Source organism: Lathyrus oleraceus, chromosome 5, assembly GCF_024323335.1.
Source record: "Lathyrus oleraceus cultivar Zhongwan6 chromosome 5, CAAS_Psat_ZW6_1.0, whole genome shotgun sequence".
Taxonomy (NCBI): Eukaryota; Viridiplantae; Streptophyta; class Magnoliopsida; order Fabales; family Fabaceae; genus Lathyrus; species Lathyrus oleraceus.
The window spans coordinates 181,825,804-181,851,903 of NC_066583.1; the positions used below are offsets into that span (position 1 = coordinate 181,825,804).

General features: G+C 38.7%; 2 pseudogenes; both read left to right on the top strand.

Annotated features, from left to right (window-relative positions):
* Positions 1-11,021: 11,021 nt before the first annotated feature.
* Positions 11,022-11,121, top strand: LOC127089233 (uncharacterized; annotated as a pseudogene).
* An 11,474-nt stretch (positions 11,122-22,595) lies between these two features.
* Positions 22,596-22,695, top strand: LOC127089235 (uncharacterized; annotated as a pseudogene).
* Positions 22,696-26,100: the final 3,405 nt, after the last annotated feature.

A 26,100-nucleotide genomic window follows, 5' to 3' on the forward strand; every position in this document is an offset into this window, starting at 1 on the left:
CTAAGGTGAAAAATGTTTGATTGTTTGGGGAAAAAACTAAGAGCTAAACTAATATCTAGATTAAATATTAATAAAACGGATATCGGTATGTAGTTCGTCAAAACTAGGGAATCAAGTCTTTGTCGACTTCTTGGTTTTAAAATGAATCGTTTCGGTTAACTTTATTGGTTAAAGGTTCTATCTCAAACTCTCGCTCTGTTGAATAAACCATGATTTTATATTAATGTTGCTGTCACTTATAATTAAGTCAAAAACCATATTTTGAAAGCAATAAAGTTGCAGAAACTCTTTTTAAGAAAATACTGACCGTTTTAAACACCCTTATCTCAAACTCTCGCTCTGTTGACTTAGGTTATATAATTAAATCCAAATGCTTAACTCTCGTCCTCACATTCAATCTTTAAAAATACTTTTTGGAAAAGGTCAGAATTTAATTAACTCTAAAACTTGCTCTCGCCCTGATCTAGAATTAATGCCTAACTTACACTGTCCAGTTAAAATCTCAAACTCTCGCTCTATTGATTTTAACTTCTTTATGTCTTTTACTTTTGTAAAAAATCTTGTTATTAAACCTGTAAGTTGAGACCGTAAAAAGATTGATTTTGATTTTAAGTTTAGATAGACCGACTCAGTCTTGATCCCTTATTCTGCTTACTTTACATACCGATACCTAGGCAAATTAGCCAGACATGCTAAACAAATAAGAATTTATATCATGCATAAACAGACTCATTCCAGGCAGATAATATAGATAAATAATAAAACAAAATATTAAATAATGATTAAAGAACCTGAATGCGTAATACAATAGTCTTGAACACTCCACCACAAGCCGGTAGGATTTGTTCTTGGATTCTTCAATTAAACAGTAAATTAAATCAAGGAAATAAAACTGGAATATAACGTAAGGTTAAATCCAGTATAAAGTTGCACAATAGTTCCCGGTGTAGAAACTATTATGCGAAAAATATCTAGAAGCTGAAACGGGAAAGGTAAATTTTGCAAGGAAAAAAAAGAATGTAAAGCTTGCAAAAGAAATAAATAAAATAAACAATGTTAAGTGCTGGAAAGGAAAAAATAAGCAAAAGGTGTGACAAGAAAATTTGGCAGAGCTTCGGCAATATGAGCGTGGAAAAACTGGGCTTTGAAATTTCCCAATTAACTGCTATTTATACAGCTGCTGGTGTAACTGCTTTTCAAGGGTTTCCGTGTGCGTGGTCTCGTTCCGAGGGTTAAGCGTGCGTGGAAATAGCTTTCAACGTGGTCAGTTGAGTTCCTTGCGCCAAAAATATAGAGGACTGGTGTGACGTTCGTCACACCATGTGTGACGCTCGTCACAGGAGTGCTTTTAGTGTGACGCTCGTCACAACCCTTGTGACGCCCGTCACAGTCATAACGTGACTTTCTTTGGGCTGGGCTTGGTCTTTGTTATTTGTTTCCTTTTTATTCCTTTTTACACCTCCTTTTCTTCCCTTTTTCACTTTTGCTTCAAAATAGACTACCTGCGACAATTAGGAAGAAAATACCACGTAATATCCCATAAAATGCAGTAAACCGAAAGTAAATGATAATATAATCTAATTGAATTAAGTCTTAAAATGTGATATAATTTCGTGTTATCAAACTCCCCCATACTTAAATCTTTGCTTGTCCTCAAGCAAAATTCAGTATAGAACTTGTTAAAAGTTTTAGCCAGATGAAATTTCAAAGCACACATCAATTCGTACTAGGTTGCAAACGGGTTTTTGTTTAGGAGGACTTTGAGTTTAATCTTGACATCAACAACTACCGTTACAACTTAGATAACCCTACCTTATGTAAATCAGTTCAAGTACCCTATGATAGCTATCCTGGTTCCTTTGGTCTTATTTTACCCGTTTTCATTCTAGCGAAATCACATTAAGCCCTTTATCTTTTCGCGCACATAGTGGAGTAACCGGTTAGTGATTATGATCCGCTTTTAGCTAGAAGTTCTGGTACATAAGTCGGATAACTTCATTATTCAGTCCATTGCAAATTGCGGGGGATCGAACCGTAGTCCGCCCTACCAAGTTCAGTACCAGATTCCTACTGAACCAACTCATAATGGATCTTTCGCATTGTGCTTTTGCATGATCTGCAACCTTTAGATTAAATGATCTGGTAAGGATCACCTAATTTACTTAGTGCATTTCTTGATATATTCATATATTTTATGTTACTTTGGGGATCATTCACTTATATTCATCGGCTCTCCACGTAGTTTGCTATTAAGACGGTGCTGACTTCTGTATAAACTACTTGGGGTTGCCATAGAACTAAAAGTTCAAGGAATCGGTATAATAGGTACTTATCCTGATCTAACATATTGAGGTTCTCAGAGCGTTGTTATGGTAATGATTTTGTTTTGATTTCACTCAAGTTTTATAAAGTAAGCAACCTTTATACTTATTGGGTGTGTTAAAAAATTTTTTTTTGTTATGGCTCAAGAAAATTGAGGGGAATAGATAATAGAATTTTTCACACTAGGGACTTGACTTAAAATAAATATATATTATAATAATTTTTTTTTTTCATAATAAGAAAGGGAAATAACAATGAAAGGGAAAATAACATACTTGAAGAATGGAAATAGGAAGAATATTGTTTCCCCCCCATACTTGAACTAAACATTGTCCTCAATGTTTTAAGGGAAAGAAATACAAAATGGAAATGCAAAGAAAATAACAACTAAGGCTGCCTTCCGCCTCTGGTTCTAGGACCTGGTGATCTTTGACGTATGTCTAAGTTGTCGAACCTGCTGAACAATTCAGTAAACCGCTGGTCGGTTATGGCATTCCGGGCATCCTGTTGCTGTTGCATTTGACGCATCATCTGCATCATCTCTGCATTCTGTGCCTGCATACCATCGATAGCATCCATAATGTCGTCGTTGGTTGCAGGCCTTCTTCGTCGACGACGTTGGGAGGATGGGCCAGTTGCATTACCGGAAGGGTTGAGCGGGGCTGAATGTTGTGTAGGAGGATGATCACCTTGTTCCATTTCTTCAAACTCATCTGTTTGTGGGTTTGTTTGTAAAGGCTCGGTGGTTTCAGGAGCGTTTAAATCATAGAGGTGGCGGTCGGGGTTTGTGACATCAGTTAGGGCGATATTTGGTAGAACAACGCTTGGGGCAGCCTGGTTGTTCACCATAAGATAATATCCTCCGCCTACTCTGTTTTTAATCAGGCGGCTGGAGCGGCAATAGCTGATATCCATAGACAGGGGAGGTAGGGATTCTAAAGTTTGGAGTTTATCCCCTAGGTTCAGGCCAAGTGCTATGGATGTTATTAATCCACCAATTATAAAGGGTTGCCGGCCTCTAGCACATAAGGTGCGGATATGATGAAAGAGAAAAGAGGCGGCGTTTACCTGAGTATCCGGTTCGAAGACGCATTGGAGGAAAAATAGCTCCTTTGAGTTGACCTTGTTGTTGTTTGGTCTTCCAAAAATTGTGTTTTGCAAGATGCGGATGAAGTACCGGATAGTGGGGTTGTGTATATGGGAGAGGAGGAGTTCTTCCCAGTTGTAGGTATCTATACCGGTAATTTTCTTAAAAAGGCCAAAAACGCCAACTGTGTTCCAGTTTGAGTTTGGAGGGATTCTGGGGTGTACCTGACCTTCTATGGGAAATTGTAACATGGTACTCAATTGGTTTTGGGTTAAGGAGTACTCGGTGTTGAACATACGGAAGGTTGCGGTACCGGTTAAAAATTCGTCTTCACCGGCGGGAGTGGTGTAGTCGTATGAACTTAAGAATTCTAAGGTTAGGGATGGGTAGGTGGGTTGATTATGAGTGCAAAGGAAGGTTAAGTCGGCTAGGCGGAGCATCCATTCGATACCTTGGAGTAATCCTAATTGTTGTAAACAAGTTATATCGGGGTACCTGGTGGAAGCGACGCCTCGCTGTTGGAAACGTTCGAATTGCTCTTGCTGGTAGTTGTCATCTCCGGATCGGAAGATGATATTTCCGAAATTTTGATTTCCCGCCATTGTGATGAATTTTTGAAGGGGTGATTTGGAAAGAAAAAGAAGTGTATTTGATAGGAGAGAATTGTTTTGTGGTGAATGAAGGAAGTTTTGGTAGGTATTTATAGGAGAAGGGTTGGAAGATAGAAAGAAAAAGTGGTTGAAGAGTAATTAAGTGTGGTTAAATGAAAAGTGAGTGGGGAAGGTAAAAAAATAAAGGTGTAACGTTCGTCTCCAACGGCTCCCTAACGTTCACATGTCTGAAGGGCGTTACGCTCGTCACAAGGGTGTGACGGTCGTAACAGGAGTTATGCGTGCCGTTCGTCATGGAGTGTGTGACGCTCGTCACACATTTCTTTTTGGCAGGGCATTCAGCAGCGCTTCACATAATTAATCGGGAGATGAATTTATTTTGATTATTTTGTTTTATTTGGTTTTTAGATTGTTCTATTTAATTTAGCTAATTAATTTGTGTTGCATGCTATTCTATTTCTCATAATAGTAATTCATTCTGAGTAACAGTAGAACAGTAGAGAACATAGCCATTGCATAAATTAAATAAATAAAAGCTTTAATAAAATTAACATAATGTAATACAGGAAGGGAAAACAATGAAATGAAAGGAAAATAAATGCGAGCATGAATTCAAATAACATTAATGAAAAATCTAGCCTAAAACTAAATAACTTAGAAAGAAATAACTAAATTCCATCTATCTTCGGATCTCTGGCCGGAGGAGCAAAAGAGTTAACACGATGCCGTAACATACGTAACTGACTTGCCGTGCTGCTCATGTATTCTAGGATTTCATGTCTCAAGTTGTGGAAATCTTCCCTGAGGGCGTCTTGTTCTGACATCAAAGCTTCAATGACGGTTTTAATATCTGTTCCTGGCATATGATGTCGGAGATCAGGCATGGCTGATTCTTCGGTCAGGACAGGCTGAGGAGGAGGATCAATATCATAGTAGCCGGAAGGTGTCTGAGGGTCAGATTCAGCCTGAGAGATATGGTCAACATAGTGCTCATAGTCATCACAAATCTCATAGTCCTGGATGGATTCAGTGGATCCAGCAGGAGTTGGGGTTTCATTCAGGTTATAGAGCCAGTTCCTTTGGTTATGAACACTAGTTCTAGGATCGGGCATGGTGAATAGGCAGAGAACCTGGTTATCAATAATAAGCTCAAACTCATCAGACCCTATGTTTGCTATAAACATAGTGTTGAAGAGGAAGGGTATACTCATAGTAGTAATGCCACAAAAAGGGCTAAGGTCAAGCATAGGCTGACGTAATCCAATAGCATTACCTATCATAGTGATCAAACCGCCTATTCTAATGGGTGCTCGCTCATCCTGGATAAGGTGGTCCAAATTAGCTAACATAAAAGTAGCACCGTTTACTGGACGGTTCTGGGAAGCACAAAATATGATGAAGAGTTCATCACGTGAAACTGAAGTACTATTTGGCTTCTTCCCAAATAAAGTGTGGGTCAGGATCTTATGGAAATAGCGGAAAGCCGGGTTATGTATGTTTCCAGAGAGAAACTCATGTTCTTCGGGCTCATCATTTCCAGTCAGCTTACCCCAAAAGTGTTCAAGCTCTCTATATTCAAAAAGTTCTTCCTGGCTTATAGTGAATGTATCAAAGGAGGTAGGAAAACCCAAAAGGTTGGTGAAGTCTCTAATATTAAATTGGTACTCCATATTGAACATTCTGAACTGGATAAAACCTCTGCTAATTCCTTTTCCGTGGCTGGGTAGATAGATTAATGAACTAAGGAATTCTAGTGTGAGTCTCCGGTAGGTGGTGAAATGTCTCAGGATAGGGGAGGTCTCCCATCCTATCTGATTCAGCAAAAACAGGACACTCTGTCTCAGTCCAAGGGCAGTCATAGCCCAATCATCAGCATATAAACTAGGTAGCATCTCTCTAGCGGCTAGTTCTTCAAACTTTTGTTTCTGAGCCATTCCTCTGAACTTGATACCCATACGATCAAAATGTCCCATCTGGTTAGTGTTAGCTAGAGAAAAGAAACATGAGTTTAAGTCAGGATTTGGCCAAATGCCGAAAGAAGAAAAGAATTATTATTATTATATATATATATATATTTTTTTTTTTCTTTTTTTTTAATAAATCAATAATGAATACTAAATAGAAATTAAAAGAATAATTAAGAGAAAAATAGGGAAATGATAATAATAATAGAATAATAAAATAACAAATTAATTTGTGGGTTGTCTCCCACTAAGCGCTTTGTTTAAATGTCGCAAGCTCGACAAATAAACTGTTAAATATAGTCTATGAGTCCTGGGGGCGTTTCGTCTAAGTGTAGAATTTGCGAATCCTCGTTGGTTTCCGCATAGTGATAATGTTTCAGACGTTGCCCGTTTACGGTGAACGGTTCTGTAGATTGTCCTTTTATTTCTACCGCTCCACTGGGAAAGATTTTAGTGATATGAAAAGGTCCTGACCATCTGGATCGTAGTTTTCCCGGGAATAACTTTAGTCTAGAGTTAAATAAAAGTACTGCGTCGCCTTGCTTGAAGATTTTCCTTGATATACGCTTGTCATGCCATTGTTTTGTTCTTTCTTTATAGATTTTGGCATTTTCATAGGCGTCTCTTCTGAGTTCCTCTAATTCGTTTATGTCAAGGATTCTCTTTTCACCGGCGGCTTTATAATTCAAATTTAAATTTCTAATAGCCCAATAGGCTTTATGTTCTAATTCTACCGGGAGGTGACAGGATTTTCCATAAATGAGCTTAAATGGGGTCGTCCCTATGGGAGTTTTATAAGCAGTTCGGTATGCCCACAAAGCTTCTGGTAATTTCAATGACCAATCTTTCCTTGAAGTGGCGACCGTTTTTTCTAGTATTTGCTTGATTTCTCTGTTAGATACTTCCACTTGTCCACTGGTTTGAGGGTGGTAAGGTGTTGCTATCCTATGTCTCACTCCATATTTAAGTAGTAGTTTTTCGAGTACCTTGGATATAAAGTGTGATCCACCATCACTGACTACTATTCTTGGGATGCCAAATCTCGGAAATATTATATTTTTAAAGAGTCTAGTTACTACTCGGGTGTCATTTGTTGGAGAAGCTATAGCTTCGATCCATTTTGATACGTAGTCAACTGCCACGAGTATGTATTTGTTACCGAAAGAGGATGGGAAGGGTCCCATGAAGTCTATCCCCCACACGTCAAAAATCTCTACTTCCAAAATACCTTTTTGTGGCATCTCGTCACGTCTAGATATGTTTCCCGTGCGTTGACATCTGTCACACTCCTTAATAGCCGCATGTACGTCCTTCCATATAGTAGGCCAATAAAAGCCAGCTTGTAGGATTTTAGAGCAGGTCTTGGATGTACTTGTGTGTCCACCATAAGGCGCAGAGTGACAGTGTTGGATTATATTTTCTACCTCTTCTTCGGGTATACATCGACGGAAAATACCATCGGGGCCTCTTTTGAAAAGTAAGGGGTCATCCCAGTAATAGTGTTTTATGTCGTGGAAGAATCGTTTCTTCTGCTGGTAAGATAAAGTAGGTGGAACTATTCCGGCAGCTAAATAATTGACTAGATCAGCGTACCATGGTGTGACAGATATAGCTAAGGTGGTTTCTACTTGCATGTCGGAGTTGTTCTCTTCCAAAGTAGCTATGAGTTTATCATACGAGAAATCATCATTAATGGATGTTCTTTCCGGTTCAAGGTTCTCAAGTCTAGAGAGGTGGTCTGCTACTACGTTTTCAGTTCCTTTCTTGTCCTTGATTTCTAAGTCGAATTCTTGTAGTAACAAGATCCATCTTAGGAGTCTAGGTTTAGCATCTTTTTTTGTTAAAAGGTACCTGATAGCAGCGTGATCGGTGTAAACTATTATTTTGGCTCCTACCAGGTAAGAACGAAATTTATCTAGCGCAAATACCACTGCTAGGAGTTCTTTCTCGGTTGTGGCATAATTCATTTGCGCTTCATCCAGGGTTCTGCTAGCGTAGTATATAACGTGAAGCTTTTTATCCTTTCTTTGTCCTAAAACAGCACCTACAGCATAGTCACTGGCATCGCACATTATTTCGAATGGTTCATTCCAGTCTGGTGTCTGCATAATGGGTGCGGAGATCAATGCTTGTTTAAGAGTTTGAAATGCTTTTAAACAGTTATCGTCGAATATGAATTCAGCATCTTTCATCAACAGTCCGGTTAAGGGTTTAGTTATCTTAGAGAAGTCTTTGATGAATCGTCGGTAAAAACCGGCGTGTCCTAAAAAACTTCGTACTTCTCTCACAGTTCTTGGGGGTTGAAGATTTTCGATTACCTCTATTTTGGCTTTGTCTACTTCGATTCCTCTGTTCGAGATGATGTGTCCTAAAACAATTCCTTCTTGTACCATAAAGTGGCACTTTTCCCAATTAAGTACTAAGTTTACTTTTACACATCGCTCCAGAACTCTTTCCAGGTTTTCAAGGCATTCTTCGAAACTTTGTCCGTATACAGAAAAGTCATCCATAAATACTTCCATGATGTTTTCGAGAAAGTCGGCGAATATTGCCATCATGCATCTTTGAAAAGTTGCAGGGGCATTACACAGACCAAACGGCATTCGTCTATACGCGAAGGTACCAAAAGGGCATGTGAATGTTGTCTTTTCTTGGTCATCAGGGTGAATTGGTATTTGAAAGAAGCCTGAATAACCGTCTAAATAACAGAAATGTGAATGTTTAGCTAATCGTTCTAACATTTGGTCAATGAATGGTAAAGGGAAATGATCTTTTCGGGTTGCTTTGTTTAGTTTCCTATAATCAATGCACATTCTCCATCCCGATTCGATTCGTTTAGTTATAGTTTCTCCTTTTTCGTTTTCAATAACGGTTATGCCTCCTTTCTTTGGTACAACGTGTACAGGACTAACCCATTTGCTATCAGATATAGGATATATAATACCTGCTTCTAATAACTTGGTTATTTCTTTCTTTACTACCTCACTTAGGATCGGATTTAGTCTTCTCTGGTGTTCCCTAGAGGTTTTACAGTCTTCTTCTAACATGATGCGGTGCATACAAATAGAAGGGCTTATTCCTTTAAGATCGGTGATGTGGTATCCTAGTGCGGTTGGATATTTTCTTAAGATATGTAGGAGTTTTTCTGTTTCGAGTCTTCCTAGATCTGCATTAACTATCACAGGTCGTTCAAGTTCTAAGTCTAGGAATTCATATCTCAGATTTTTGGGAAGTGTTTTCAAATCAGGGGTTGGTTTGTTAAGACACTGCGTAGGATCCGGTGTTATTGCTAGGCATTGTTTAGATTTGTCCTCTAAAAGATAGTCTGATGCTTTGTCTTCTCCTGACTCTGCTTCTTTTATGCATTCATCGATGATATCCATGAAGTAACATGTATCTTCTATTGCAGGTGCTTTCAAGAATTGGGAAAGAATGAATTCAATTTTCTCTTCACCTACTTCGAAGGTGAGTCGTCCTCGTTTTACGTCTATGATTGCACCGGCAGTTGCTAAGAATGGTCTTCCTAGTATAATAGGTGTCGTATCATCTTCTCTAATGTCCATAATTGTGAAGTCAGTGGGAATGTAAAACTGACCTATGCGTACGGGAACGTTTTCAAGGATTCCTACAGGATATTTGATGGAACGATCTGCTAATTGCACAGACATTTTGGTCGGTCTTAATTCTCCCATTTCCAGTTTCTTACATATGGATAAAGGCATAACGCTAATTCCGGCTCCTAAATCGCATAAGGCTTTGTCGATGACAAATTTTCCTATGTGACAGGGTATAGAGAAACTACCCGGATCCTTGAGTTTAGGGGGCATGTTTTGGATTATAGCGCTACATTCGGCAGGGAGTGTAACGGTTTCGCTATCCTCAAGTTTCCTTTTATTAGAAAGAATTTCTTTTAAGAATTTAGCATATGAAGGCATCTGCGTAATAGCTTCGGTAAACGGAATTGTAACGTTTAATTGTTTAAGGAGATCAACAAATTTTCTAAATTGGCCTACATCTTTGGTTTTAACAAGCCTTTGAGGGTAAGGTATAGGTGGTTTGTAAGGTGGTGGAGGTACATAAGGTTCCTTCTTTTCTAGGGTTTCCTTATTACTCTCTTCCTTTTCCTTAGGTTCACTTTCCTCAGTAGATTTCTTAGGGTTTTGGTTTTCTATCCTTGGGTCAGACGGTCCTTCCACTTCCGTTCCACTTCTTAATATAATTGCATGAGCTTGGCTTCTCGGATTGGGTTGGGGCTGTCCAGGGAATGTACCAGTTGGTGCAGCAGTAGGTGCTTGTTGTTGAGCTACTTGAGATATTTGCGTTTCCAGCATTTTGTTATGGGTAGCCAGGGCATCTACTTTGCTTGCTAGTTGTTTAAGTTGTTCGCCAGTGTGTATGTTCTGGTTTAAGAAATCTTTATTGGTTTGTTGTTGGGAAGCTATAAAGTTTTCCATCATGATTTCCAAGTTGGATTTTCTAGGGGTATTATTGTTAGGATTCGGTTTCTGATATCCCGGAGGTATAGATGGGGCTTGATTTGGAGACTGTCCAGGTGCGTATAAAGCATTATTACTCTTATATGAGAAGTTTGGATGGTTCTTCCAATTTGGGTTATAGGTATTCGAATAGGGGCTTCCTTGAGCATAGTTTACTTGCTCTGTTTGGATTCCAGTCAAGAGTTGACATTCCGCAGGAGTGTGGCCTTGGATTCCACAGACCTCGCAATTCTGAGTTACAGCAACCACGGCGGCTGGAGGTGATACGTTTAAACTTTCAATTTTCTGGACCAAAGCATCCACTTTTGCATTGACGTGATCAAGGTTACTTATCTCGTACATGCCAGTTTTCGGTTGAGGTTTTTCCACCGTTGTTCGTTCGGTTCCCCACTGATAGTGGTTTTGGGCCATGCTCTCGATAAGCTGGTAAGCATCAGCGTAAGGTTTGTTCATTAGTGCACCACCTGCAGCGGCGTCTATTGTTAACCTTGTATTGTATAAGAGACCATTATAAAATGTGTGAATTACTAACCAGTCTTCCAAACCATGGTGTGGGCAAAGTCTCATCATGTCTTTGTATCTTTCCCATGCTTCGAAAAGAGACTCGTTGTCTTTCTGTTTAAATCCGTTTATCTGGGCTCTTAACATAGCTGTTTTGCTTGGTGGAAAATATCGGGCAAGAAAAACTTTCTTCAACTCGTTCCATGTGGTGACTGAGTTGGAAGGAAGAGATTGAAGCCATCTTCTAGCGCTATCTCTTAATGAGAAAGGAAAAAGACGAAGTCGAATTGCCTCTGAAGTGACACCATTAGCTTTAACAGTATCAGCGTATTGGACAAATACGGATAAATGAAGGTTTGGATCTTCGGTAAGATTTCCAGAGAATTGGTTCTGTTGCACAGCCTGCAACAACGAAGGTTTAAGTTCAAAGTTGTTTGCTTCGATTGCGGGCGGAGCAATACTTGAATGCGGTTCATCTTGCGATGGAGCGGCGTAATCTCTAAGAGCACGAGCTGGTTCTGCCATCTCGGTTAAAGAAGGAAAATCTTTGAGATCAGGAAGGTCTATAGGAGGGAGATTGTTTTCAGCACGATATTCCCGAATTCGTCGTAAGACTCGGAGATATAGTTCGATATCGTTGATTCGTAAATAGAGCGGTTCGCCTTGAGAGCGAGTGCGTGGCATACAAATCAACGAAAGAAAGAAAATAGAAGGAAAAGAAACCTTAGTCTCTACAGCGTAACGGAAGAGTTACGATATCGATTGAATAAAAGTCCCCGGCAACGGCGCCAAAAACTTGATCGCTCGACTGTGTGAGTCGAGAATGGGATACAAACTGCAAGTGCACAGTTCTATCGCGTAGTTTTAAAAGATATCGATCCCACAGGGACTTATGAATCGATATACCGTTATCTAAGGTTACTACGTAAATCTAAGGTGAAAATGTTTGATTGTTTGGGGAAAAACTAAGGCTAAACTAATATCTAGATTAAATATTAATAAAACGGATATCGGTATGTAGTTCGTCAAAACTAGGGAATCAAGTCTTTGTCGGCTTCTTGGTTTTAAAATGAATCGTTTCGGTTAACTTTATTGGTTAAAGGTTCTATCTCAAACTCTCGCTCTGTTGAATAAACCATGATTTTATATTAATGTTGCTGTCACTTATAATTAAGTCAAAAACCATATTTTGAAAGCAATAAAGTTGCAGAAACTCTTTTTAAGAAAATACTGACCGTTTTAAACACCCTTATCTCAAACTCTCGCTCTGTTGACTTAGGTTATATAATTAAATCCAAATGCTTAACTCTCGTCCTCACATTCAATCTTTAAAAATACTTTTTGGAAAAGGTCAGAATTTAATTAACTCTAAAACTTGCTCTCGCCCTGATCTAGAATTAATGCCTAACTTACACTGTCCAGTTAAAATCTCAAACTCTCGCTCTATTGATTTTAACTTCTTTATGTCTTTTACTTTTGTAAAAAATCTTGTTATTAAACCTGTAAGTTGAGACCGTAAAAAGATTGATTTTGATTTTAAGTTTAGATAGACCGACTCAGTCTTGATCCCTTATTCTGCTTACTTTACATACCGATACCTAGGCAAATTAGCCAGACATGCTAAACAAATAAGAATTTATATCATGCATAAACAGACTCATTCCAGGCAGATAATATAGATAAATAATAAAACAAAATATTAAATAATGATTAAAGAACCTGAATGCGTAATACAATAGTCTTGAACACTCCACCACAAGCCGGTAGGATTTGTTCTTGGATTCTTCAATTAAACAGTAAATTAAATCAAGGAAATAAAACTGGAATATAACGTAAGGTTAAATCCAGTATAAAGTTGCACAATAGTTCCGGTGTAGAAACTATTATGCGAAAAATATCTAGAAGCTGAAACGGGAAAGGTAAATTTTGCAAGGAAAAAAAAGAATGTAAAGCTTGCAAAAGAAATAAATAAAATAAACAATGTTAAGTGCTGGAAAGGAAAAAATAAGCAAAAGGTGTGACAAGAAAATTTGGCAGAGCTTCGGCAATATGAGCGTGGAAAAACCGGGATTTGAAATTTCCCAATTAACTGCTATTTATACAGCTGCTGGTGTAACTGCTTTTCAAGGGTTTTCGTGTGCGTGGTCTCGTTCCGAGGGTTAAGCGTGCGTGGAAATAGCTTTCAACGTGGTCAGTTGAGTTCCTTGCGCCAAAAATATAGAGGACTGGTGTGACGTTCGTCACACCATGTGTGACGCTCGTCACAGGAGTGCTTTTAGTGTGACGCTCGTCACAACCCTTGTGACGCCCGTCACAGTCATAACGTGACTTTCTTTGGGCTGGGCTTGGTCTTTGTTATTTGTTTCCTTTTTATTCCTTTTTACACCTCCTTTTCTTCCCTTTTTCACTTTTGCTTCAAAATAGACTACCTGCGACAATTAGGAAGAAAATACCACGTAATATCCCATAAAATGCAGTAAACCGAAAGTAAATGATAATATAATCTAATTGAATTAAGTCTTAAAATGTGATATAATTTCGTGTTATCAAACTCCCCCATACTTAAATCTTTGCTTGTCCTCAAGCAAAATTCAGTATAGAACTTGTTAAAAGTTTTAGCCAGATGAAATTTCAAAGCACACATCAATTCGTACTAGGTTGCAAACGGGTTTTTGTTTAGGAGGACTTTGAGTTTAATCTTGACATCAACAACTACCGTTACAACTTAGATAACCCTACCTTATGTAAATCAGTTCAAGTACCCTATGATAGCTATCCTGGTTCCTTTGGTCTTATTTTACCCGTTTTCATTCTAGCGAAATCACATTAAGCCCTTTATCTTTTCGCGCACATAGTGGAGTAACCGGTTAGTGATTATGATCCGTTTTTAGCTAGAAGTTCTGGTACATAAGTCGGATAACTTCACTATTCAGTCCATTGCAAATTGCGGGGGATCGAACCGTAGTCCGCCCTACCAAGTTCAGTACCAGATTCCTACTGAACCAACTCATAATGGATCTTTCGTATTGTGCTTTTGCATGATCTGCAACCTTTAGATTAAATGATCTGGTAAGGATCACCTAATTTACTTAGTGCATTTCTTGATATATTCATATATTTTATGTTACTTTGGGGATCATTCACTTATATTCATCGGCTCTCCACGTAGTTTGCTATTAAGACGGTGTTGACTTCTGTATAAACTACTTGGGGTTGCCATAGAACTAAAAGTTCAAGGAATCGGTATAATAGGTACTTATCCTGATCTAACATATTGAGGTTCTCAGAGCGTTGTTATGGTAATGATTTTGTTTTGATTTCACTCAAGTTTTATAAAGTAAGCAACCTTTATACTTATTGGGTGTGTTAAAAAAAATTTTTTTTGTTATGGCTCAAGAAAATTGAGGGGAATAGATAATAGAATTTTTCACACTAGGGACTTGACTTAAAATAAATATATATTATAATAATTTTTTTTTTTTCATAATAAGAAAGGGAAATAACAATGAAAGGGAAAATAACATACTTGAAGAATGGAAATAGGAAGAATATTGTTTCCCCCCCCATACTTGAACTAAACATTGTCCTCAATGTTTTAAGGGAAAGAAATACAAAATGGAAATTCAAACTCATCTGTTTGTGGGTTTGTTTGTAAAGGCTCGGTGGTTTCAGGAGCGTTTAAATCATAGAGGTGGCGGTCGGGGTTTGTGACATCAGTTAGGGCGATATTTGGTAGAACAACGCTTGGGACAGCCTGGTTGTTCACCATAAGATAATATCCTCCGCCTACTCTGTTTTTAATCAGGCGGCTGGAGCGGCAATAGCTGATATCCATAGACAGGGGAGGTAGGGATTCTAAAGTTTGGAGTTTATCCCCTAGGTTCAGGCCAAGTGCTATGGATGTTATTAATCCACCAATTATAAAGGGTTGCCGGCCTCTAGCACATAAGGTGCGGATATGATGAAAGAGAAAAGAGGCGGCGTTTACCTGAGTATCCGGTTCGAAGACGCATTGGAGGAAAAATAGCTCCTTTGAGTTGACCTTGCTGTTGTTTGGTCTTCCAAAAATTGTGTTTTGCAAGATGCGGATGAAGTACCGGATAGTGGGGTTGTGTATATGGGAGAGGAGGAGTTCTTCCCAGTTGTAGGTATCTATACCGGTAATTTTCTTAAAAAGGCCAAAAACGCCAACTGTGTTCCAGTTTGAGTTTGGAGGGATTCTGGGGTGTACCTGACCTTCTATGGGAAATTGTAACATGGTACTCAATTGGTTTTGGGTTAAGGAGTACTCGGTGTTGAACATACGGAAGGTTGCGGTACCGGTTAAAAATTCGTCTTCACCGGCGGGAGTGGTGTAGTCGTATGAACTTAAGAATTCTAAGGTTAGGGATGGGTAGGTGGGTTGATTATGAGTGCAAAGGAAGGTTAAGTCGGCTAGGCGGAGCATCCATTCGATACCTTGGAGTAATCCTAATTGTTGTAAACAAGTTATATCGGGGTACCTGGTGGAAGCGACGCCTCGCTGTTGGAAACGTTCGAATTGCTCTTGCTGGTAGTTGTCATCTCCGGATCGGAAGATGATATTTCCGAAATTTTGATTTCCCGCCATTGTGATGAATTTTTGAAGGGGTGATTTGGAAAGAAAAAGAGTGTATTTGATAGGAGAGAATTGTTTTGTGGTGAATGAAGGAAGTTTTGGTAGGTATTTATAGGAGAAGGGTTGGAAGATAGAAAGAAAAAGTGGTTGAAGAGTAATTAAGTGTGGTTAAATGAAAAGTGAGTGGGGAAGGTAAAAAATTAAAGGTGTAACGTTCGTCTCCAACGGCTCCCTAACGTTCACATGTCTGAAGGGCGTTACGCTCGTCACAAGGGTGTGACGGTCGTAACAGGAGTTATGCGTGTCGTTCGTCATGGAGTGTGTGACGCTCGTCACACATTTCTTTTTGGCAGGGCATTCAGCAGCGCTTCACATAATTAATCGGGAGATGAATTTATTTTGATTATTTTGTTTTATTTGATTTTTAGATTGTTCTATTTAATTTAGCTAATTAATTTGTGTTGCATGCTATTCTATTTCTCATAATAGTAATTCATTCTGAGTAACAGTAGAACAGTAGAGAACATAGCCATTGCATAAATTAAATAAATAAAAGCTTTAATAAAATTAACATAATGTAATACAGGAAGGGAAAACAATGAAATGAAAGGAAAATAAATGCGAGCATGAATTCAAATAACATTAATGAAAAATCTAGCCTAAAACTAAATAACTTAGAAAGAAATAACTAAATTCCATCTATCTTCGGATCTCTGGCCGGAGGAGCAAAAGAGTTAACACGATGCCGTAACATACGTAACTGACTTGCCGTGCTGCTCATGTATTCTAGGATTTCATGTCTCAAGTTGTGGAAATCTTCCCTGAGGGCGTCTTGTTCTGACATCAAAGCTTCAATGACGGTTTTAATATCTGTTCCTGGCATATGATGTCGGAGATCAGGCATGGCTGATTCTTCGGTCAGGACAGGCTGAGGAGGAGGATCAATAGCATAGTAGCCGGAAGGTGTCTGAGGGTCAGATTCAGCCTGAGAGATATGGTCAACATAGTGCTCATAGTCATCACAAATCTCATAGTCCTGGATGGATCCAGTGGATCCAGCAGGAGTTGGGGTTTCATTCAGGTTATAGAGCCAGTTCCTTTGGTTATGAACACTAGTTCTAGGATCGGGCATGGTGAATAGGCAGAGAACCTGGTTATCAATAATAAGCTCAAACTCATCAGACCCTATGTTTGCTATAAACATAGTGTTAAAGAGGAAGGGTATACTCAGTAGTAATGCCACAAAAAGGGCTAAGGTCAAGCATAGGCTGACGTAATCCAATAGCATTACCTATCATAGTGATCAAACCGCCTATTCTAATGGGTGCTCGCTCATCCTGGATAAGGTGGTCCAAATTAGCTAACATAAAAGTAGCACCGTTTACTGGACGGTTCTGGGAAGCACAAAATATGATGAAGAGTTCACCACGTGAAACTGAAGTACTATTTGGCTTCTTCCCAAATAAAGTGTGGGTCAGGATCTTATGGAAATAGCGGAAAGCCGGGTTATGTATGTTTCCAGAGAGAAACTCATGTTCTTCGGGCTCATCATTTCCAGTCAGCTTACCCCAAAAGTGTTCAAGCTCTCTATATTCAAAAAGTTCTTCCTGGCTTATAGTGAATGTATCAAAGGAGGTAGGAAAACCCAAAAGGTTGGTGAAGTCTCTAATATTAAATTGGTACTCCATATTGAACATTCTGAACTGGATAAAACCTCTGCTAATTCCTTTTCCGTGGCTGGGTAGATAGATTAATGAACTAAGGAATTCTAGTGTGAGTCTCCGGTAGGTGGTGAAATGTCTCAGGATAGGGGAGGTCTCCCATCCTATCTGATTCAGTAAAAACAGGACACTCTGTCTCAGTCCAAGGGCAGTCATAGCCCAATCATCAGCATATAAACTAGGTAGCATCTCTCTAGCGGCTAGTTCTTCAAACTTTTGTTTCTGAGCCATTCCTCTGAACTTGATACCCATACGATCAGAATGTCCCATCTGGTTAGTGTTAGCTAGAGAAAAGAAACATGAGTTTAAGTCAGGATTTGGCCAAATGCCGAAAGAAGAAAAGAATTATTATTATTATATATATATATTTTTTTTTTCTTTTTTTTTTTTAATAAATCAATAATGAATACTAAATAGAAATTAAAAGAATAATTAAGAGAAAAATAGGGAAATGATAATAATAATAGAATAATAAAATAACAAATTAATTTGTGGGTTGTCTCCCACTAAGCGCTTTGTTTAAATGTCGCAAGCTCGACAAATAAACTGTTAAATATAGTCTATGAGTCCTGGGGGCGTTTCGTCTAAGTGTAGAATTTGCGAATCCTCGTTGGTTTCCGCATAGTGATAATGTTTCAGACGTTGCCCGTTTACGGTGAACGGTTCTGTAGATTGTCCTTTTATTTCTACCGCTCCACTGGGAAAGATTTTAGTGATATGAAAAGGTCCTGACCATCTGGATCGTAGTTTTCCCGGGAATAACTTTAGTCTAGAGTTAAATAAAAGTACTGCGTCGCCTTGCTTGAAGATTTTCCTTGATATACGCTTGTCATGCCATTGTTTTGTTCTTTCTTTATAGATTTTGGCATTTTCATAGGCGTCTCTTCTGAGTTCCTCTAATTCGTTTATGTCAAGGATTCTCTTTTCACCGGCGGCTTTATAATTCAAATTTAAATTTCTAATAGCCCAATAGGCTTTATGTTCTAATTCTACCGGGAGGTGACAGGATTTTCCATAAATGAGCTTAAATGGGGTCGTCCCTATGGGAGTTTTATAAGCAGTTCGGTATGCCCACAAAGCTTCTGGTAATTTCAATGACCAATCTTTCCTTGAAGTGGCGACCGTTTTTTCTAGTATTTGCTTGATTTCTCTGTTAGATACTTCCACTTGTCCACTGGTTTGAGGGTGGTAAGGTGTTGCTATCCTATGTCTCACTCCATATTTAAGTAGTAGTTTTTCGAGTACCTTGGATATAAAGTGTGATCCACCATCACTGACTACTATTCTTGGGATGCCAAATCTCGGAAATATTATATTTTTAAAGAGTCTAGTTACTACTCGGGTGTCATTTGTTGGAGAAGCTATAGCTTCGATCCATTTTGATACGTAGTCAACTGCCACGAGTATGTATTTGTTACCGAAAGAGGATGGGAAGGGTCCCATGAAGTCTATCCCCCACACGTCAAAAATCTCTACTTCCAAAATACCTTTTTGTGGCATCTCGTCACGTCTAGATATGTTTCCCGTGCGTTGACATCTGTCACACTCCTTAATAGCCGCATGTACGTCCTTCCATATAGTAGGCCAATAAAAGCCAGCTTGTAGGATTTTAGAGCAGGTCTTGGATGTACTTGTGTGTCCACCATAAGGCGCAGAGTGACAGTGTTGGATTATATTTTCTACCTCTTCTTCGGGTATACATCGACGGAAAATACCATCGGGGCCTCTTTTGAAAAGTAAGGGGTCATCCCAGTAATAGTGTTTTATGTCGTGGAAGAATCGTTTCTTCTGCTGGTAAGATAAAGTAGGTGGAACTATTCCGGCAGCTAAATAATTGACTAGATCAGCGTACCATGGTGTGACAGATATAGCTAAGGTGGTTTCTACTTGCATGTCGGAGTTGTTCTCTTCCAAAGTAGCTATGAGTTTATCATACGAGAAATCATCATTAATGGATGTTCTTTCCGGTTCAAGGTTCTCAAGTCTAGAGAGGTGGTCTGCTACTACGTTTTCAGTTCCTTTCTTGTCCTTGATTTCTAAGTCGAATTCTTGTAGTAACAAGATCCATCTTAGGAGTCTAGGTTTAGCATCTTTTTTTGTTAAAAGGTACCTGATAGCAGCGTGATCGGTGTAAACTATTATTTTGGCTCCTACCAGGTAAGAACGAAATTTATCTAGCGCAAATACCACTGCTAGGAGTTCTCTCTCGGTTGTGGCATAATTCATTTGCGCTTCATCTAGGGTTCTGCTAGCGTAGTATATAACGTGAAGCTTTTTATCCTTTCTTTGTCCTAAAACAGCACCTACAACATAGTCACTGGCATCGCACATTATTTCGAATGGTTCATTCCAGTCTGGTGTCTGCATAATGGGTGCGGAGATCAATGCTTGTTTAAGAGTTTGAAATGCTTTTAAACAGTTATCGTCGAATATGAATTCAACATCTTTCATCAACAGTCCGGTTAAGGGTTTAGTTATCTTAGAGAAGTCTTTGATGAATCGTCGGTAAAAACCGGCGTGTCCTAAAAAACTTCGTACTTCTCTCACAGTTCTTGGGGGTTGAAGATTTTCGATTACCTCTATTTTGGCTTTGTCTACTTCGATTCCTCTGTTCGAGATGATGTGTCCTAAAACAATTCCTTCTTGTACCATAAAGTGGCACTTTTCCCAATTAAGTACTAAGTTTACTTTTACACATCGCTCCAGAACTCTTTCCAGGTTTTCAAGGCATTCTTCGAAACTTTGTCCGTATACAGAAAAGTCATCCATAAATACTTCCATGATGTTTTCGAGAAAGTCGGCGAATATTGCCATCATGCATCTTTGAAAAGTTGCAGGGGCATTACACAGACCAAACGGCATTCGTCTATACGCGAAGGTACCAAAAGGGCATGTGAATGTTGTCTTTTCTTGGTCATCAGGGTGAATTGGTATTTGAAAGAAGCCTGAATAACCGTCTAAATAACAGAAATGTGAATGTTTAGCTAATCGTTCTAACATTTGGTCAATGAATGGTAAAGGGAAATGATCTTTTCGGGTTGCTTTGTTTAGTTTCCTATAATCAATGCACATTCTCCATCCCGATTCGATTCGTTTAGTTATAGTTTCTCCTTTTTCGTTTTCAATAACGGTTATGCCTCCTTTCTTTGGTACAACGTGTACAGGACTAACCCATTTGCTATCAGATATAGGATATATAATACCTGCTTCTAATAACTTGGTTATTTCTTTCTTTACTACCTCACTTAGGATCGGATTTAGTCTTCTCTGGTGTTCCCTAGAGGTTTTACAGTCTTCTTCTAACATGATGCGGTGCATACAAATAGAAGGGCTTGTTCCTTTAAGATCGGTGATGTGGTATCCTAGTGCGGTTGGATATTTTCTTAAGATATGTAGGAGTTTTTCTGTTTCGAGTCTTCCTAGATCTGCATTAACTATCACAGGTCGTTCAAGTTCTAAGTCTAGGAATTCATATCTCAGATTTTTGGGAAGTGTTTTCAAATCAGGGGTTGGTTTGTTAAGACACTGCGTAGGATCCGGTGTTATTGCTAGGCATTGTTTAGATTTGTCCTCTAAAAGATAGTCTGATGCTTTGTCTTCTCCTGACTCTGCTTCTTTTATGCATTCATCGATGATATCCATGAAGTAACATGTATCTTCTATTGCAGGTGCTTTCAAGAATTGGGAAAGAATGAATTCAATTTTCTCTTCACCTACTTCGAAGGTGAGTCGTCCTCGTTTTACGTCTATGATTGCACCGGCTGTTGCTAAGAATGGTCTTCCTAGTATAATAGGTGTCGTATCATCTTCTCTAATGTCCATAATTGTGAAGTCAGTGGGAATGTAAAACTGACCTATGCGTACGGGAACGTTTTCAAGGATTCCTACAGGATATTTGATGGAACGATCTGCTAATTGCACAGACATTTTGGTCGGTCTTAATTCTCCCATTTCCAGTTTCTTACATATGGATAAAGGCATAACGCTAATTCCGGCTCCTAAATCGCATAAGGCTTTGTCGATGACAAATTTTCCTATGTGACAGGGTATAGAGAAACTACCCGGATCCTTGAGTTTAGGGGGCATGTTTTGGATTATAGCGCTACATTCGGCAGGGAGTGTAACGGTTTCGCTATCCTCAAGTTTCCTTTTATTAGAAAGAATTTCTTTTAAGAATTTAGCATATGAAGGCATCTGCGTAATAGCTTCGGTAAACGGAATTGTAACGTTTAATTGTTTAAGGAGATCAACAAATTTTCTAAATTGGCCTACATCTTTGGTTTTAACAAGCCTTTGAGGGTAAGGTATAGGTGGTTTGTAAGGTGGTGGAGGTACATAAGGTTCCTTCTTTTCTAGGGTTTCCTTATTACTCTCTTCCTTTTCCTTAGGTTCACTTTCCTCAGTAGATTTCTTAGGGTTTTGGTTTTCTATCCTTGGGTCAGACGGTCCTTCCACTTCCGTTCCACTTCTTAATATAATTGCATGAGCTTGGCTTCTCGGATTGGGTTGGGGCTGTCCAGGGAATGTACCAGTTGGTGCAGCAGTAGGTGCTTGTTGTTGAGCTACTTGAGATATTTGCGTTTCCAGCATTTTGTTATGGGTAGCCAGGGCATCTACTTTGCTTGCTAGTTGTTTAAGTTGTTCGCCAGTGTGTATGTTCTGGTTTAAGAAATCTTTATTGGTTTGTTGTTGGGAAGCTATAAAGTTTTCCATCATGATTTCCAAGTTGGATTTTCTAGGGGTATTGTTGTTAGGATTCGGTTTCTGATATCCCGGAGGTATAGATGGGGCTTGATTTGGAGACTGTCCAGGTGCGTATAAAGCATTATTACTCTTATATGAGAAGTTTGGATGGTTCTTCCAATTTGGGTTATAGGTATTCGAATAGGGGCTTCCTTGAGCATAGTTTACTTGCTCTGTTTGGATTCCAGTCAAGAGTTGACATTCCGCAGGAGTGTGGCCTTGGATTCCACAGACCTCGCAATTCTGAGTTACAGCAACCACGGCGGCTGGAGGTGATACGTTTAAACTTTCAATTTTCTGGACCAAAGCATCCACTTTTGCATTGACGTGATCAAGGTTACTTATCTCGTACATGCCAGTTTTCGGTTGAGGTTTTTCCACCGTTGTTCGTTCGGTTCCCCACTGATAGTGGTTTTGGGCCATGCTCTCGATAAGCTGGTAAGCATCAGCGTAAGGTTTGTTCATTAGTGCACCACCTGCAGCGGCGTCTATTGTTAACCTTGTATTGTATAAGAGACCATTATAAAATGTGTGAATTACTAACCAGTCTTCCAAACCATGGTGTGGGCAAAGTCTCATCATGTCTTTGTATCTTTCCCATGCTTCGAAAAGAGACTCGTTGTCTTTCTGTTTAAATCCGTTTATCTGGGCTCTTAACATAGCTGTTTTGCTTGGTGGAAAATATCGGGCAAGAAAAACTTTCTTCAACTCGTTCCATGTGGTGACCGAGTTGGAAGGAATGAGTTTGAAGAAATGGAACAAGGTGATCATCCTCCTACACAACATTCAGCCCCGCTCAACCCTTCCGGTAATGCAACTGGCCCATCCTCCCAACGTCGTCGACGAAGAAGGCCTGCAACCAACGACGACATTATGGATGCTATCGATGGTATGCAGGCACAGAATGCAGAGATGATGCAGATGATGCGTCAAATGCAACAGCAACAGGATGCCCGGAATGCCATAACCGACCAGCGGTTTACTGAATTGTTCAGCAGGTTCGACAACTTAGACATACGTCAAAGATCACCAGGTCCTAGAACCAGAGGCGGAAGGCAGCCTTAGTTGTTATTTTCTTTGCATTTCCATTTTGTATTTCTTTCCCTTAAAACATTGAGGACAATGTTTAGTTCAAGTATGGGGGGGAAACAATATTCTTCCTATTTCCATTCTTCAAGTATGTTATTTTCCCTTTCATTGTTATTTCCCTTTCTTATTATGAAAAAAAAAAAAATTATTATAATATATATTTATTTTAAGTCAAGTCCCTAGTGTGAAAAATTCTATTATCTATTCCCCTCAATTTTCTTGAGCCATAACAAAAAAAAAAATTTTTAACACACCCAATAAGCATAAAGGTTGCTTACTTTATAAAACTTGAGTGAAATCAAAACAAAATCATTACCATAACAACGCTCTGAGAACCTCAATATGTTAGATCAGGATAAGTACCTATTATACCGATTCCTTGAACTTTTAGTTCTATGGCAACCCCAAGTAGTTTATACAGAAGTCAGCACCGTCTTAATAGCAAACTACGTGGAGAGCCGATGAATATAAGTGAATGATCCCCAAAGTAACATAAAATATATGAATATATCAAGAAATGCACTAAGTAAATTAGGTGATCCTTACCAGATCATTTAATCTAAAGGTTGCAGATCATGCAAAAGCACAATGCGAAAGATCCATTATGAGTTGGTTCAGTAGGAATCTGGTACTGAACTTGGTAGGGCGGACTACGGTTCGATCCCCCGCAATTTGCAATGGACTGAATAATGAAGTTATCCGACTTATGTACCAGAACTTCTAGCTAAAAGCGGATCATAATCACTAACCGGTTACTCCACTATGTGCGCGAAAAGATAAAGGGCTTAATGTGATTTCGCTAGAATGAAAACGGGTAAAATAAGACCAAAGGAACCAGGATAGCTATCATAGGGTACTTGAACTGATTTACATAAGGTAGGGTTATCTAAGTTGTAACGGTAGTTGTTGATGTCAAGATTAAACTCAAAGTCCTCCTAAACAAAAACCCGTTTGCAACCTAGTACGAATTGATGTGTGCTTTGAAATTTCATCTGGCTAAAACTTTTAACAAGTTCTATACTGAATTTTGCTTGAGGACAAGCAAAGATTTAAGTATGGGGGAGTTTGATAACACGAAATTATATCACATTTTAAGACTTAATTCAATTAGATTATATTATCATTTACTTTCGGTTTACTGCATTTTATGGGATATTACGTGGTATTTTCTTCCTAATTGTCGCAGGTAGTCTATTTTGAAGCAAAAGTGAAAAAGGGAAGAAAAGGAGGTGTAAAAAGGAATAAAAAGGAAACAAATAACAAAGACCAAGCCCAGCCCAAAGAAAGTCACGTTATGACTGTGATGGGCGTCACAAGGGTTGTGACGAGCGTCACACTAAAAGCACTCCTGTGACGAGCGTCACACATGGTGTGACGAACGTCACACCAGTCCTCTATATTTTTGGCGCAAGGAACTCAACTGACCACGTTGAAAGCTATTTCCACGCACGCTTAACCCTCGGAACAAGACCACACACACGAAAACCCTTGAAAAGCAGTTACACCAGCAGCTGTATAAATAGCAGTTAATTGGGAAATTTCAAATCCCGGTTTTTCCACGCTCATATTGCCGAAGCTCTGCCAAATTTTCTTGTCACACCTTTTGCTTATTTTTTCCTTTCCAGCACTTAACATTGTTTATTTTATTTATTTCTTTTGCAAGCTTTACATTCTTTTTTTTCCTTGTAAAATTTACCTTTCCCGTTTCAGCTTCTAGATATTTTTCGCATAATAGTTTCTACACCGGGAACTATTGTGCAACTTTATACTGGATTTAACCTTACGTTATATTCCAGTTTTATTTCCTTGATTTAATTTACTGTTTAATTGAAGAATCCAAGAACAAATCCTACCGGCTTGTGGTGGAGTGTTCAAGACTATTGTATTACGCATTCAGGTTCTTTAATCATTATTTAATATTTTGTTTTATTATTTATCTATATTATCTGCCTGGAATGAGTCTGTTTATGCATGATATAAATTCTTATTTGTTTAGCATGTCTGGCTAATTTGCCTAGGTATCGGTATGTAAAGTAAGCAGAATAAGGGATCAAGACTGAGTCGGTCTATCTAAACTTAAAATCAAAATCAATCTTTTTACGGTCTCAACTTACAGGTTTAATAACAAGATTTTTTACAAAAGTAAAAGACATAAAGAAGTTAAAATCAATAGAGCGAGAGTTTGAGATTTTAACTGGACAGTGTAAGTTAGGCATTAATTCTAGATCAGGGCGAGAGCAAGTTTTAGAGTTAATTAAATTCTGACCTTTTCCAAAAAGTATTTTTAAAGATTGAATGTGAGGACGAGAGTTAAGCATTTGGATTTAATTATATAACCTAAGTCAACAGAGCGAGAGTTTGAGATAAGGGTGTTTAAAACGGTCAGTATTTTCTTAAAAAGAGTTTCTGCAACTTTATTGCTTTCAAAATATGGTTTTTGACTTAATTATAAGTGACAGCAACATTAATATAAAATCATGGTTTATTCAACAGAGCGAGAGTTTGAGATAGAACCTTTAACCAATAAAGTTAACCGAAACGATTCATTTTAAAACCAAGAAGCCGACAAAGACTTGATTCCCTAGTTTTGACGAACTACATACCGATATCCGTTTTATTAATATTTAATCTAGATATTAGTTTAGCCCTTAGTTTTTCCCCAAACAATCAAACATTTTCACCTTAGATTTACGTAGTAACCTTAGATAACGGTATATCGATTCATAAGTCCCTGTGGGATCGATATCTTTTAAAACTACGCGATAGAACTGTGCACTTGCAGTTTGTATCCCATTCTCGACTCACACAGTCGAGCGATCATGATAGTCGCTGATTTTTCTGTTCTGTTCTATGCTTATCTGATCTGTTTATTCTAACCATGCGTTATTTTGCCTGACATTCCTACTGCTGTGTTTCTTTTGTGGTGTAATTCTCGATTGCACCCTGATTTGGTATTCTGACCTGTTTGC